Here is a 12288-nt window from a genome sequence, read left to right on the forward strand (position 1 = left end):
CAGCGTACAAGTTTCTTTGATCCTTCAGTTGGGCACAAGGCTGTGCTCATGTCTTCCAGGCATACCTGCCTACCTGATAGGATCTGTGTGTCAGGAAAATACCATAAGCATCCTTTTAATTGTCTACAGTGGGAGCCCAGCTGTTCATCTAAGTGCCATCTGCAGGCAGTGGACTACCTTTTTTTAAAGTAGTCTTATTCCTAAAATTGCAGTAGAGACCTCAAAATGGGTTTTATCACTGTAATTTTATTTGCTTATTAAAATTTAAAGTTTGCACTTAAAATAGAGAATGCTCTCAAGCTGTCACCTGTCTTCTGCCAATTTATTAGTCATAATCTGATATTAATTTTTTAGTTGTTAAGCTATTCTCCAACAGCTGGTTGTGATATTTTGAGAGGGTGGGGAATGGAAAAAAAATGCTTTTGAAACAGAGACAGGCTTAGACTCACAGCACAGGAAATGCAACTGCAAGGACCCTCTGCTCCCCTGCTGGCTTACTACTCTTCTTTAATGTGATTTATTTGGCCCAGTCTTACCCTGAGAACCTCCCTTGCACCCATTTGTCTACCAGTGCTTGTGAAAGGGACAGAACTTAGGAAAGGATTACTTGGCATCTGCTCTGGAAGATGAGAAGAGTTACAAAAAGACACCAACAGATTAATTCCACAATCTTTCAGCAGTACCCTAAAGCATCCAGCTCTGATGAGAATTTCACCATCTCAGTGACATCACAGTAACAGGCAAGGAGTTAGCTGTGGTTTAACTGTGCTCCAAGCACTGAGAAACTGGAAGGGTTTCACACAAGCTCCCTGAAAACTAGACATAGTTTGGTCCTGTTCAAACACACGGTTGTTGCACCAACATATCTCTCCCTCCCAGAGCTTGGGCAACTCACTTCTGCACCTGAATCAATTTCATCTGAGCTTTCTTCTTCCCTTTCACTGTATGTTCTTGATCTTATTTTAGCTAGCTTGTTCCAAACTACCCACTGCTCTGTATGACCAAGAATTACCACTGAAATAAGCACACAAGAACAAGGGAGGAGATATTACAAAGCACAGATAAACATGAGAATCTTGGTTGTGTTTTTGAAAATTCCCCTCAATGGTATTACAAGCCTATTTTGAGAAGGATGCCTGATAGTGTCAGACTATACCGTGAAAAGAAAGACAACGTTCAAATAACAAGATATGGATTTGCCAAAAGTCAGTGCAGAGACACCATCACATTATATCCCAGGTGTTAAGTAGATTGTCCTGGGTACTCTCTGCCCATACGCTTTTGCTGTATGTCAGATCCTTACTTGGCACCTTCTTCAAAGAGCAGAAATGAAACATTTTAGAAAGCCTTGTGAGACACCCAGGATCAGCGTTGTAACACAGCGACCCCCCCCCCGCAGATGCACCCAGAAAATGCAATATTCCTCTTGCTTACTCTTTCCAATTTCTATTTGTTCCATGAAACTAAAATCTCATTTCTACACGTCCTTTGCTCTACAATTCACTCTCCAGTCTTTTTTTAAAAATTTCCAGATTCTGGCTATAAACTGCTTCAAGTATCCTGAGAAGTTCTGCAAAGCACAATGCAAATTTGAAAAGTTCAAGCCTAGTGCTAATGCAATAAAAGAAGGCAAATATGATTCCAGATATACAGTTGGTGTAATGCCTTTAGGAAGCGCTCCATCAGTTTGATTTAAAAAATGATTGCATTATGTTAAAACAGCTAAATTGGATAAGAGGAAAAGGGATTTGTTGACATAAATCTTGTCTTTGGGCTTCAAACCCCTCCAAGTAAATACAAATAGGAAAATACATACAGAGAGAACTGCCAATTTCCCCGGAGAAGGTCTGTTTTCAAGGAAGTAGAAGTCTATATTGGAAATCAATTCAGTTGTTTATAAAGCAAGAAACCTCTATTGGAAGTCAGCAGGAAGGAACATTGGAAGCAAACCATCAAATAGCAGAGAACAAAGTGAAAAAATAACCAAACTATATAACCCAAACTTATTGTTTTCAAATAATTCTATGATTCTGACATCATCTGCAATAAATATGGAATAATTTGGCATGTGGACACCACCAGCTCAAAGGAAACAAAACACAATATAAGATCAGTCAGGAACAGCCCAGCAATCTTAATAAAGGTTGCCCTGAGCAGTCAGCACAGAGAAGAAACAAGGCAGAAACAAACTTAGGCAGCAGAAATTCTCTGAATATTTTGCATGGACCTGATATGGTGTGCTGGCGGTAATCTTTAGTCTAACAACTGATCAAGATAGCCATTCACTTTAATACTTCTCCTGCCAGAAGAATCCTGTCAACCTAGTGAGAATAGGGAGCATGGGCACAGGCCAGTGTAGGAGATGGAAGATTTGCCTTCTTTTTCCTTTCCCCTGTCCTTACAGCTCCACAAAATCGTGAGGAAGGGAAGTAGGGAGCACAGCTGCATGGAGGCATAGTCATACGTCAGCTGTGATTAAACCAATCAATTTTTCTTCTAAGAAGAAACCTTCCAAGCCTTGTTTGCCCACAATCTGCTTTTTAAATAGGTAACTGAGCTTCATCTTGGCTGAATTAAATAGAAGATCTATGAAATAAGTGAGGCTTTATGATGTAAAAATGACAGGAAAAAATATCAATATGTGCATCTGTGAAATGCTAAACAGCTGTCAAGAAGTGAAAAAAACAAATCTGAAATGCCATTAGTATACACCCTCTACATAATTCATTCCCTGTAATCATTACTGCTCCTTTATCTGTTACATCAGCAGGAAAAGATTTGCTAGGTGGTGGATTAACTCAGTAAGATTATTCAAAGCTTTGATTGCTGAGCAATGGTCAAAGGCTGGTTGGTTACTCTCCCTGATTCCACAGGTTCATGTGGCCACAGTGATTACTTACAGTCCTTTGTCCAGGGAGACAGCAGTGGCAGTGATGGTGGACAGCTGCCCATGCTCAGTAAAGGAGCAGGTGGAGCTGAGGGGAACCTCAAGCCATTCCCTGGACTTCAGAGAGTGGGATCCATTTTAAGAGATGCCAGCCTGGAAGTTCCTGGACCCTAGCATCAACTCATGCTTAATTTCAACCAGACATCACACAAGCAAATGGTAGGTAGTCATACATCCCAACAGGTGGCATGGCTGCAAAGTTATTACAGACAGAAGCTGATAGAAATGGAAAAACCCATTCTTCATCTCCTCATATACAGAGTGAAATCATATGGGCATCTTGCCCTTGCTGTGAAGTTACAGGACACTAGGGATTGTGAGGAATGGGGTGTCTCAGCCAGCAGCAGTAATGAACCAACTCTGGTGCCTCTGACCACCTAGGCACCACTTCAGCCCTTTTCCCCACTGAGTGACTGCCTTCATTTCTCCAGAATTGCTTTCATCTTCTTGACAGACTGGGCATTCTCATTTTCTTGTCCCAGTGGTGTGTATCAGTACTGCTGTAGTGCTCGACTAAATCCTGAACACATTATTGGTCCATGAAAGAGTAAAATCATCTGTCCTGCACAATACAGTAAAGGACTGCCCAAAATTCTTGCCATACACTGAATTAGAGATTGTCTTTGACCATATAGGCTAGTGCCCACTAGCCTCAATTTCAACACAGCTGCCAAATTTGAGGAAACCAGAGATTCAAAAAATCACCTTCCATTCAGACAATATTTAGCAAAGGACTTTCTCCTTGGAAGCCAGTTGTTAATGATGCTTAGAGATATTCTTGCATTGTCAGCTTATCTTTCCCAGGGGACTAAGACAACCTTACGAACATTAGATAATTTCACCTTCTATTGACCTGTTCAAACTGTGGCCATTACACAGCATGAGGGTAGAAACTGCAAATGTGAAGGAGCCACTAAACTCACTGGAGGTCTCACTTGGTGTTCCATGGTAAGTCCTGTGGGAAGATATCACTTCATTGCAAAGGTCTGTCATTTATTTTTCATTACAGGAGAGGGAGTTGGTTGAGATGGCGTTAGCACCATCAAGATCTTAGTTTCCACCTGCACTTGTTCTCTAACCTTGCACTATCCCTGCTCAATAACCTGACCCTCTGCTTCCACTCCTGCAATGTCCAGGATCAAAGATGTCATGGCCATGCCTCTGAGATGTAAAATTGTTTCTTCTTGCCCTTGGAAACCCATAATTCATTGGTACATTGCCCTGATACTTCTGTAAGGGAAAAACATATTTATCCAAAATCCTCAGGTGCTGGAAAGAGTGGTTTCCATCCTAGACCACCCGACTCTTGCTTCAGCTGCCAAAAAGTCATTGTGGCCCTGCACATGGCCAGTTTTCACCCCTGATAGTGATTTTTTTCCCTAAGTCATCTGCTGGAAAATCAGCAGTAGGAATTAGACATCCTGACTCAGAATCTTAACCTTCAATAATATGGCCACTGCTTCCCTCTTCTGCCTTTGCCAGTTTTATACAAGACTACTTTCAATGCTCTTCAGGACCTCTCTCCTCCAAATGTAATCAATAGAAGTCACTGCTAGTTTACAAAATGAAGGAAATAATATTTTCAGTTACCCAAACAATTGCTCAGAAAGAGAAAAAAGCACTCCAGACACCTGCACCTCATCAAGCTTTCAGTAACTGCTGTTTTGGGACTGTTCCTCTTCCTTTTGCCTTTCTGCTATCAGAAAACAAACTCAGATATAAAATTTTAGTTGGTGTATATCAAGATCTACCATTCTTGGGAAAATATGGAGGGGAAGTAAAATAGCTGTAACAACCAGGTCTATGTGTATGGCAGCCAGTCCTATACTGCTGGATAAATATACCATACAAAGGTCCCTGGGAGACGAACAAATGCAGTAACCATGCCTTATCTGTATGGTATTTGATAAACGAAAAGGAAGTAAATAAACAGTGATTTATTTTTGACAATCTGTTCTATCTCCTCCTAGTACTGAAGAAAAAGAAAGCAGGCCTATTTTTAGGTACATCAAGTTCTTGTCAGTGCCCCAGCACTGCGTTCGGGGCAGCTGTCACTCACCAAAAGTTTGGGGAAGGCGACGCAGCTGCCGAGAGGGCTAGCAGCTTGGACCCTGCAGCAGCACCCTCACAGCACCACCACCACCACACCCAAAGGCTTCAGAGGCAAGGAGCACAAAGCAACAGCCAAGAGCCCTAGAAACTAATGGCAAGATTTCTACTGATTTCAGACAGGTGAGTGTGTCATCCAGACACCTCTGCAGCAGACACATTTCTGATTTAATCTATTTCAACAGCCAATTAAATACATTTCCACTAATCCTCACCACACAGGAGCACATCATGTTGTCCTGCCTGGCATAACAAGTGAACAGGGCAGAATGATCCACCCTAGGGAAGAGAAAGACTCTGCTGGCAGCATGGGATGGAGGAATCCACACTGATGTAGCACCCACATGTCTGCATGAGACAAGATCAGAAGTCCACAATAAAGGTAATTCAATTCTCCTTTGAAAAAAAAATTTAAAAAAACTCACGAAGTGGATAACACTAAAGTATATAAAATTCACAAATTCACACCTGTTTTTTTGTTTAAAGTCTGGTTCCAGACTTTTTCAATATATGTATAATAATGTAAATTAGAAAAACTCTTCTTGGATGAAATAATGTCAAAAAATACCCTTCATATTAAAAATACATTTCTCTTATAAAACTGAAAACATCCTCTAGGATGCTAATTCTTTTGTATGCATCTCAGTCATTACATTATTTGCATCCAGTTGGAGATGGCAAAACTACTCAGGCTGAAACTAAAACAGATATTTTAAGGGTTGGGGTTTTTTTTCTTTACAGTTTTCTATGTGCAAAACCTAGAGGCTTGTTTTTCTATTTTATTGGAGAGAAAAAAATTATCCTGATTCAAAGCAGCATTGAAATACAAGGCTCTGACAGATGTTACATAAACGATGATGTAATGCTGAAGTATTTCATTACACATGCAGGTCTGTTCCTCAGCCCAGCAGTGATTTATTGCATTTTGTCAATCCCATTTTATGTACCCACATCATTTTTACATCAGTTTTCTTCATGACATTGTTATATTCTCACAGAAGCACATAGAGATAACATCATAACAGTGCAGCCAATGATGTTAGCATTTTACAAACAATGTTACTAATAAAGGAATATACCACTGAGGGGAAAATGGTCTTTCTGAGAGAGTGAAAAGCAAATTTACCTTTGAATAATCTGACAGGGGAAGAGGCCATAAGTCCAATAAGAAAACTGAGTTTGCATCGTCTTGGAGCAGCTCCTGCCTTCATGCAGAACAGTGAGGAAATGCTGCTCTTGCCTCTTTTTGGTTTAATCTCACATTCCCTTTGTTCTCCTAATGTGTTCTGTGTGCTGCCGGCTAGATCTTATGCACCAGCGGCTTGGTTAAAAAAATGCATCAGCAAGTGAAAGAAAATCAACATATAAAATCTGTTTTGATCCTGAAATTATCAAGCTGTTGGACACACCAGCTTTTTTTTCCTGATCATCCATCAAGATATATTAGGAAAAGCACACCCAACAACACTGCGTTCTAACGGGAGAAAAAGAACTCCAGAAATTTTAAGTTCAAAAGACATGAAGGTCATGTCAAAATAATGTAGCAGGCTATTTAGAAGATGCATTCCTACAGCAATATTGTTAAAGAAAACAATTCTTCTAACAAGCAACTTGCCAAAAAATCCCATTAGACAACTGAAACAGAGAATTCCTCTTTTTTAGCAGTCAGCCATGAACCTGCATCAAGCAAAATGTTGCAGTGAGAAGCTGCACTTGAAAAGAATTTAAAATTTCCTTATTTCTAAAAATATAGGGCCAGATTTTGCTTTTGCTGAGTCACTAGAAAACCAAAGAAATCTTGATTTTTAATTTTTTAAAATTTATTTCCTGACATTTTAAATGGTGTATTCCCCTTTGGTCATAGAAAAGGCAAATCTCTGGTGTTTTCTAGGTGACTGCCTTCTGAGGGGAACTGAGGCTCCCATGTGCCAAAAGGACCCATTCCACAGGGAAATCTGCTGCCTCCCTGGAGCCTGGGTGAGGCTGAATTTCATGAACTGAGTCAGCACACTGATTATTATTCACTGTTGTTGCCTAGGTCGGCAAAAAGTCTGGGGGCAATCAAAAGGGACTTCAGGGCACTGGGATAACTGGTTCTAAGGACAGGAGCATAGATGTTGCTTTCCTCAATTCCTTCAGTAGCAGGCAAGAATGCCAAAAGGAACAGCGACCTGATCAATATGTGGCTTAAAGTCTGGTGCCATCAGTGGAATTTTGGCTTTTTTGCTCACAGAGTGTTGTATATGGTGCCAGGCCTGCTGGAAAGAGATCAAGTTTGACTGTCTAAAAGAGGGGAAAAGATTCTAGCCAGTGAGTTGGCATGACTGTTTGAGAGGGTTTTAAACCAGGTTTGAAGGGGGAATATGATAAAACCAGGCTCAGCAGAGATAAGCCTAGAGTGGGCATGCCAGCACTGGGGGTGAAGTCAGTAGGCCAGCTGAAGAGCACCCACACTGGGGCACACAGTACGGGTAACAAAGGAGGAACAACAAACAGGAGGAAGCCATTGGCAGTAGGAAAGCTGTGACAGTCACCATCACTGAAAGTTGGTGGGATGACTCACATGGCTGCCAGGATGGTTATAATGGCTCTTCAGAAGGGTCAGGTGGGGAAGCAGAGGCCGTGTAGTGGCTTTGCTCATTAGGGAGAGTTTCACTGCACAGAGCCCAAGGACAGTGATGACAAGGTTGAGTGGCTACGAGTAAGAATCAGGGGGAAGGCTAACAAGGCAGATACACTGGTGGGAGTCTGATACAGAATACACAACCTGAATGAAGAGGCAGATGTATTCCATGAGTGGCTGACTGAGGCTCCACAAGTTCCTTCTTTTCCTCAGTCTTTCAAAGAAAGACTAAATGTCCTCAGGTCAACCAGTCCTGTAAGCTGGTAGACAGGGATATGGAGCAGAAAAGACCCCCTGAAATCCAGGAACAAGTAGTTAGTGACCTGCTGAGCAATTCAGCAATTCATAAGGGTACAGCACCGGATAAGATTCATCTAAGGAGGGAGGTGGCAGAAGATCTTGCCAAGCTGCTCTCCATCATTATCAGTCTTGGATAACTATGGAGGTCCCAGATGACTGAAAACTGGACAGCATCATGCCTGTCCACAAGAAGGCCCAGAGGGAGGATCTGGGGAACTACAACCTGTCAGCCTGGCCCCAGAACTAGAGTAGGTTATGGAATAAAGATCCTCTTGTAAGATTACAGCACATACAGGACAACCAAGCGATCAGGCCTAGCCTGCAGGGGGCTGTGAAAGGCAGGCCCAGCTTGACCAATCTGATCTCCATTTATGACCAAGTGACCTGCCTGGTGGATGAGGGAAACACTGTAGATGTGGTCTATTTGCACTTCAGTAAAGCCTTTGATACTGTCTTCCATGGCATTCTCCTGGAAAACTGGCAGCTTTTGTGGATGCAGGCTGCTTTTTTCTTCTCATCAGAGTTTTATAAAAAAGTTTGCTGTCCAACTAGCCAGGTGCATTAAACTTGGCAAATAGGAGTTTGACTTCTTTTCAGATAAAAGAGACGTTACAAATAAGAATTTTATCTTGCATGGAGGCATGACAAAGTATGAGACAGAATCCTTCTTGATTACAATCTTCCATCATTTTGATTTTATAATTACTGAATGGAATCAATCAGCTTTCAATTGTTACCTTGGTGAAAGATTAAAACATCATTACTTGTCATACATATTTCACACTTTAGCAAATTTTAATAAACTGAATGCATGAGAAATGTTCATATCATCTTCCACAGTACTGGGATGTTAATGGCATTTCTATTGATTCAAATTGACCCACGTTTGTTGGTCAAAATAACTCAGATTCAGGCAAGGCATGGACTTCCACTATCAACACTAACAAATGAAGACTGCTGAGCACTGAAATGGCTAAAATAAAATAATTAATCAGAAACATCATAAAACAACTGGCAATGTGCTTGAGAGGTCATATCTTCCTTCTTTTTGATCTATGTAAAGGATACATATTGGTGACCTCTTTATGACAGCACCAGGGAGGAGATGAAGGACAGCACTACAAAGTAGACAAGAAAAGCAAGGGAAGCCATCTCAACCACGGCTGCCCGTCAGCCATGAGAGCCTTTTTCACCACGCTGGTACTTTGGTAGGAAGACAGATACCTTTCTGGGGATCTGGCCTTTGCTTGCTGAGACAGAAATCTTTTCTTCATGGTGCTCATCACCCAGGTCAGTCCAGACAAATCCTTGGACTCACTATCAGTGTACCTTACCAAATCCCAGCTGGAACTACCACTAGCCTTCACAGCTGTGACAATCAATGCCACAACACTGTGTGTATGGCAGGTCTAGTTTATGCTTCTCCAACCTAGTCAACACAGAGTAGCAAAGCCTCTTCCACAAAGAAAGTGATAGGGACCAAATCTGGGAGGTTTCTATGGGTTCTGAATACAAGAAATACAAACTGAAAGACAGTCTGCTTCTCCCACAGATACTGCTTCTACCACAAATACTGCAAGTAAATCAAGACTCCAAGTTATCCATTTAACTTAAATATCTACATCTAGTAAGACAAGCAGAGATACTTGCTACTCAATATTCCTAAAGTTTTAGAAATCTAGTGCAACTGGCACTTTTTTGCTGAATAATATTTTGTTGTTTGAACTTACATTGGTGCTTTCTCTTCTACTTCTAAGTACAACCTAATAGCAAGATGATGTAATCAGACCTTGAGTTACTCAGACTTCATTACTATTGTCAATATGTTACAGAACAGTTACTAATATACTCTGAAATATTATAAATAATTAAAATTTAAATACATTTATTGAATTAACATGGTACATTTTGGGATACACTGTTTTTTCTTCTCTTTTGGTCCAGTACTGGAATGCTATTAGCCTACACACCTGCAAGCTTTTACAAACAATTCACCTCTAAGCACTTGAGGAGTGCCATTAACAGCAACAGATATAGACACAGCCTTAAAGCTGAGCACATGCAGAAGTGTTTAGAAGACAAAGATTTAACTTTATTACCTTCTAGTGATCTTGAGTTCCCATGCCAGTCAGAGAAGAGAGCACATTTACTGGTCGGTAGGACAACCCAATTATACTTACTATGATTTTCATGCATGCACTCACAAGTATATGTAATTCAGTAATTTACAGCAGAATTTCGTCAGCCACAGAATGCATTAGCAAAACTGCAACTTAGCTGAATTACTATCTGATTTCTAAAATTACCACCAGAAATCTTAGTTGTCCCTCTCCCTTTTATCACCAGTCTTCATGAGTGAATAGGTGTACTGTATGTCATGGTTTTAATATGTATAATGCAAACCCACTTTATTTAGTAGTGCGCTTGCTCTACCAGCACTGTGTCTTTGTTTCAGAAGCCTCCAACACAAAAGTATGGATGTGGTGTTGTATCTGTATATTATTATTTGAGCTTTAGCAACTTTAGCAGGCATGGAGAATGCATAACTGCTGTGGTAATCCTTAGAAACCATTCTGTTAGACACTGCACACACACACGTAGATATTCAACAGCCCCTTCCCTAAAAACTTGTTAACTCATTTGCAATGCATCACCCAATAGCAGATAAAGTGGTTTATACACATCATTCACTGCAGATCATTTAACTCCATAAAGAAAGTGAGATAAAGGTACTTAGAAAGCAAAATTGTTTACAACTTCCATCATTTTGACTTTCTTATGTTTTTTGGTACATTCCTGTTGGAAACAAGGACAAATTGTCTGCATTCCCTCTGTTGTAGAGGTATTGGTTACCCTGTGAATCTGACTTTTCCAAAAGTTGTGCTGTGAACACAGGCATGCCAGGGTTTCAGGCCCACTTCTACACTCTACAATACCGAATGAAATCCAGAGATTTCAGGAGAAACAGATAAGACTTCTTTGAAGTTTGGCACAGATTAGTAGGTATTTATGGAACAAATACTGGAAATGCAAGAAAGAGCTGCACAATGTTGCAGTGGCTGAGAGTTTGACTTGCAAGTGTTTTAAAAATGCATCAGAGTGAGTGCATGTCACTGAGTCGTGTTACAGGCTTGCACAACCCATTTCAAGATGGTTCAAATCAAGTTTTCCTGATATATATCCCTCTTCTATCAGACAGAATTGCTGTGTAAAACATTTTCATAAGCAGCCGACACATTACAAAAGCCCATTGCAAATTATTATGTTAAGATTGAAAATCTTAACATAATAACTAACATCTAACTCTGCTAAAGGTAAAATATAAATACATACACCAGGAAAATTGAACTGAGCTTGGAAGGCCTAATAAAAGGAATCTCTTAAGCAGTCTGTGCTTTGGACCATCAACACCAAAAACCAGTGGACTGTAAATCATAGTTTACAATCATAGAATCCTGACTAGGAAGGAAACTCCAGGCTTTGCCCAGGACACCTCCAAGCCTCCAACCACATTCCTGACAGTGTTTTCCAAATGCTTCTTGAACTCTAGCCAGCCTCCTGTCATTACCATTTCCTTGGGAAGTCTGCTCCAGTGTCCAACCACTTTCTGAACAAAAAAGCTTTTCCTAAAATATTGAACCTAAACCTATGTGTGTCAGGACACAGCTTCCTGCCATTCCCTCAGGCCATATCCCCAATAATAAAACATAATTCCTTGGCTCCCTGCACCTCTTCAGAATGGGAGATACAATAACATTCAAATGCTTTTGCAGAATAGTTGGGGATTTTGTGTTTCTTCATAGTTAAAAATCAGAGTTCCAAGCAACACCCTTTGTGCACTTGCTTCACTTCAAAGTCACAGGCAAAATCTCCTAAACAACTTGCTCACATTCATAAAATCAAGACATTCCAGTCTTTGAACTTCTTTGCAGTGAGTGAGCAGCCAAGAAAATATCCCTTGATATCAGCCCACAAGATTTCACATGCTCACTAGGAAAGCTTGGTACCAGAAAAATAAAACTGCACTGACTCCTAAAGAAATCAGCAGCAATTTTCTTCTGATTATATTGTCTCATGAACAATCAGGCACCGTCCCTCACACTCAAAAGACACAAAAAGAGACACTTTTATCTTGTTGATGATTTGTTGATTAATGGCTTCCAAACAGCTGAGGTCACTTACTGCATATCCAACATGACTGATGAAACCCACTGTGGTAATAATCTCAAATCAGAGACATCAAAAATGAGCCTCAAGGACAGAATTCTCCCTCCCCTATTCCCACATAATGGCCATTTATACAGCTACA

At 40.6% G+C, this 12288-nt stretch overlaps 1 long non-coding RNA gene across 1 annotated transcript in view; it reads right to left on the reverse strand.

Moving 5' to 3' along the window:
- The window catches only part of LOC135459748 (uncharacterized), a 79796-nt gene extending 73516 nt beyond the window's left edge, over positions 1 to 6280 (reverse strand). The window contains exon 1 of the long non-coding RNA XR_010443092.1: positions 6183 to 6280. This is a non-coding gene — a long non-coding RNA (uncharacterized LOC135459748). The remainder of the gene's footprint in view (positions 1 to 6182) is intronic.
- Positions 6281 to 12288: the final 6008 nt, after the last annotated feature.

The sequence above is a fragment of the Zonotrichia leucophrys genome, chromosome Z, assembly GCF_028769735.1.
Source record: "Zonotrichia leucophrys gambelii isolate GWCS_2022_RI chromosome Z, RI_Zleu_2.0, whole genome shotgun sequence".
NCBI lineage: Eukaryota > Metazoa > Chordata > Aves > Passeriformes > Passerellidae > Zonotrichia > Zonotrichia leucophrys.